This window comes from Callospermophilus lateralis, unplaced genomic scaffold, assembly GCF_048772815.1.
Source record: "Callospermophilus lateralis isolate mCalLat2 unplaced genomic scaffold, mCalLat2.hap1 Scaffold_1272, whole genome shotgun sequence".
Classification (NCBI taxonomy): Eukaryota; Metazoa; Chordata; class Mammalia; order Rodentia; family Sciuridae; genus Callospermophilus; species Callospermophilus lateralis.
Genome location: NW_027512453.1, coordinates 125,549 through 130,197, shown reverse-complemented (window position 1 = coordinate 130,197; position 4,649 = coordinate 125,549). Strand labels below are relative to the sequence as shown.

The following is a 4,649-nucleotide window of genomic DNA, read 5'->3' as shown; positions in this document are numbered from 1 at the left end:
GTAGACAGAGGAAAAAATACCATAAGGAGTATTTCCATTAGGGTCATCAAGACATGACTCATTTAATTATGTCCAGAAAACTAAGAGGGATCACATATTATCTGTTTGGTCTTTCTTCTGCTCTTCCTCCTCCTCTACCATCATTTCATTCTTAAGTTAGGAATTACTTGCTGTTATCATATACTGCCTTTCAGGAGGCAAGTAAGCTACCCAGCACTTCAAAATTAAGAAGGAATAAGGCTTAATGAATATGAAATATTTCAAGGAATTTCTGTAGATAATTGTATTGAGGGGTATAGCTCAGCGGTAGAGCATTTGCCCAACATGCATCTGGTCCTGAGGTTTTTAATCCCCAGCACTATAAAACAGAAAATGAAATTTGCATATATGAATGTGTGTGTGTGTGTGTGTGTGTGTGTGTGTGTGTGTGTGTGTGTGTTTTAAAAGATTTTGGAGGTTTTCATCAGGACAGGAAGACAGTATCATGGTAGCTATTTTAAAGTACCACAAAATTGTATTATTTTATTCAGTTGGCTGCTAAATATATTTGTGTAACAGTGGAAGATGCATAATTTTATCCCTGAGTATGAGACCTAATCAAAACCCCTGAGTTTTTTATTATTAATATTTATTTAGGTTTTTCTTCCTCCAATACCTGCTACTAATTTAGTTCAGGTGATACATATTAGAGCAGAAGAAGCTGGGAAATCATCTAAGGAACCACTTTAAAGTCCCCAGAACTGAAGAAACCATTGATGGAATCTCATAGGATAAGTCCAGAGATGGCAGAAGGTTGTTTGGGCTCCAATAATCAACATTAGGTCATATGTCAAATGAAAAATTTCTGGGACTGATCAATGGCTATCCTTTTAAAAGAAAAATGTAGCCCTTGTCCTCAGTAAGAATGTTTGTGTCTTGTTATTCATTGAAGGTTTACTATGTGCCAGGTACTCTTCTACACAATTCACCTGTTTTACCTCTTTTAATTCTTATATTAAGCCTGAAGAATACTCACTATTATCAACCCCTCCCCCCCAAAATTAGAGGGCTTTCAAGAAAAAGAGCTGGGTTTGAACCCAGAGTCCATGGCTTTAATCACAGCACTTTGTTACCCATAGATAGAAGGGATATGATACACACATATGTACACATGTTATGATGATATGCTGTCATCGTAAGGAAATGGTTAAAAATATGTACATCATAGAAAGGAGATGGTGTTTTCACCATGGAAGGACTTGAGTTGGACCATGTAAGATAAAATGAAGCTGTTTTGCTTTATTAATATGTGTGTGTGTGTTTGTGTGTGTGTGTGAGAGAGAGAGAGAGAGAGAGAGAGAGAGAGAGAGAGAGAGGCGGGGGCAGAATTTTAACAATCAAAATTAGGCATGAAGCCAGGTGCCACGCCACATGCCTATAATCCCAGAGGCTTGGGAGACTCGGGTAGGAGGATGGCAAGTTCAATGCCTGCCTCAGCAATTCATCGAGGCCCTAAGCAACTCAACAAGACCCTATCTCTAAATAAAATACAAAAAAGGACTGGAGATATGGCTCGGTGGTTAAGTGCTTATAAGTTTAATACCTGGTACCAAAAAAAAAAAAAAAAAGCAGGAATCATTGGCAGTTAAACAAATCACATGAGCAAAAGTAGCACATTGGAAGAAATAATAGTGTTACAGTGGGTTTCAATTTTTAGCTTTTAAATCCTTTCATATTTTCCTCATGATAACTTTTAAGAGAGGTATTTTTATTTCCATCCTCACCTTCCAACAAGAAAATCAAATTACAGCAATCATCTAGTATGTACAAGGTATATGCTGAGCAACTTAACTGGAAAAGAAAATTTGTGTAAGAAAGGAAACTAAGACAATAATGAAGGGAATGTTTCCCAGCACGAACACTCAGCTGAGGCGTTTACTGACTCCCTGGCTTGCCAACTGTATTTTCATCATTTTTAGAATACACTTCTAGCCCTTCCCCTAGTAATAATGCTGAAGACCTCATGTCACATGCAGTGCAGTAAAGGGGTTTACGAGGAGCAAGCTGGTGACTGAGGAGACCACAGGTGAACTGGTCAGGTCATACAGCCCCAGGAGTGATGATTAACCCAGGGCTTGTTAGTGCCAGTGTCCAGGCCCTTCACCTTCCACTCTGATGCCCAGTGTATTTTGGCTTGTTTCCTGGGCAGATTTTTGGTTCCTTGAACACATGAGATGCAGTGTTTTTTTCTTGTTTTCTATCACTAGTGCCCAGTGAAGTTCTTGGAAAGTAGTGAGTTACCAGTAACTTGTGAATATAAGTAAATAATCAATGAAAAAATGAATAATTGAATTCTATAATCTGGAAGTAACAGTCATACTACTGATACATGAAAGGACACAGATGAAGTCATCTAGACTGGAGATAAACAGGGTTCCAAGTGTGTTCACCTGAACAGCATAAACTCCTTGATGCTAGACACGTCTATTACCTTGACTTGGTGATATTATCACATTTTGCATTATGTCCAAATTTATCAAATCGTACACATTAAATATGTGCACGTCTTTGTGTATCAATTAGCCCACTAAAACACCCGTGACTGTTCAGTTCCTTGATTTCAATTCTTTTGGATAAACATACAGAAGTGGGATCAGCAGATCATATCGTAGTTCTATTTTCACGGTTTTGAGGAAGCTCCATACTGTTTTCCACAGAGGCTGCCCAATTATGCATTCTCACCAACAGCACAGGAACATCAGGGAAATGCAAATCAAAGCCACAAAGAGAGCACTCTTCACATCTGTTAGGATGGCTATTATTAAAACTGTACACAAAAATACAAGTATTGGAAATGGAGAAACTGAAATCCTTAAAAGTCCTTCTTTATGTGTTATGAACTCTCTTAATGCCTTTGTAATTTCAATTGGCTTTAAACAGTCACACATTTCTTTTTTTTTTCAGAGTATCAAATGATTTTATTACAAAACTTAACGCCATTTACTGATAATTTACTTTTCTAAAAAACAAACACGAGAAAAGAACAAACGCATCCAAGGCTCACCAGCCTTGGAGGACAGGAAGCAGCCCTGCACAGGAAACCTGCAAACGTTTTTCTTATGCCTGATGTCTCGGCCTCCTTGTTCACTGTTTCCACCTTCTGTCACCTCTGACACGGGGAGGAAACTGGCTAGAAGAGTCACAGACAAGAAGGTCACAACCAACTTTAAGGCTATCTGATGCTAAGGGCTTGTACAGATAGTCTGGAACTTTGAGAAAGGTATTGGACGAGCGCTGTCAGATGCCTACTCCCCACTAAGCATTACTGTCCCTATTCTCTGAATTACCTCTGGGACTGGTTAGGGTCTTCCGTGGTAGCCTCTAGTCATCCCAGAGCACAAACCCTAAAGTCCATGTGCAGTCTCCATGTTCAAGTATAAAGCTGTCTGGGAACCACCCCAGCAGCTGTAGTGTTCATACTCTGTAGTGTGTACTGGGTGCCACACCCCTGAACAAGCAGGCCAGTGGCAGCCCAAGGCAGGGGCACCCACAGACAGAGTTCCCACTGCCAAGCTTGCTCCTGTCCTATCAGGACACTGTCCCACAGTCAGGGTAGAAATATTGAGTTCAGAAGCCCCCAGCCAGATGAAGTCATGCTCTCTAGGAACAGGGATCCATTTCTTCACCATTAATTAAATGGAGTTTTCAAAAGGTGCCAGGAATATTCTTGGGAAGTGTCCTGGGACGGGGCAGGCAGGTCCTGGCTCTCTGGGTCAGGAGGGGGTGCTGGCACAGCTTCTTTTTTCTGGGCCGCCAGAAATTCATGAATTGCTCCTTCAATCTGTGGCCTGAAGATGTGGTTGGGTTTTGGATCCACCACCTGAGAAATAATCCTGTCTACTCCTGCTTCCAGCATCCCCGACTGAACCACACTCTGCCTCAGCCCATTTCGTAACTGGTTCTTGTTCATCCTAGGATTCCACTCCTGCTTGTCCAGATGGGTCGACACAAAATTATCCACTTTTTGCCTCAGGTTTTGGTAAGCTGGCTTGGTGTCCACGTCCGCCAGGCGGTCCCGGCGGAAGCTGTCAAAGAGGCCGCGGCTCTTGAGCTGCTCTAAGATGAGTGCGATAAGCTGCTGGTCGCCTGGCGGCAGCGAGGCAGGGTTGCTGGGGCCGCCGCTCCCGCCTGCCCCGGCCGCCGCAGCGGCCCCTGCCGAGGCCTGGCCCGCGCCCCGCCGCCGCCCCCCCCCCCCAGCGCCCGCGCCGCCACCGTCTGCCATGCCTGCGCCCCGAGCCTGAGTGCGGCTCCTGCTCTGGGTCTGGGGGCCTGCGTTGTGCATGGGAGGTGGAGAACCCCACGGAGGCAGCTGCGGTGGCGACGGAGGTGGGGACGGCGGCAGAGATGGCGGCGGTGGCAGTGGTGGCGGAGGCGGCGGCCAGTCACACATTTCTTTAAGCATAAATTTTATAAAAACTATTTTACCACATATTTTTTCACTCAAGTCCCCTTCATTATTCAAGATATTTGGCTTCCGTAAATGAGTTATTTTCAGGTAACCTAGAGAATTTCATTTTGCATTTCTTACAATATAGGTCTACTGGTATCTAACTCTTTAGGCTATTATTTTATCTTTATTTCAGCTTCCTTTTTTTCACCACAAAATACAG

At 43.2% G+C, this 4,649-nt stretch overlaps 1 pseudogene; it reads right to left on the bottom strand.

Annotated features, from left to right (window-relative positions):
• Positions 1 to 3,667: 3,667 nt before the first annotated feature.
• LOC143386483 (biorientation of chromosomes in cell division protein 1 pseudogene) lies at positions 3,668 to 4,429 on the bottom strand (annotated as a pseudogene).
• Between the last annotated feature and the right edge of the window lie 220 nt (positions 4,430 to 4,649).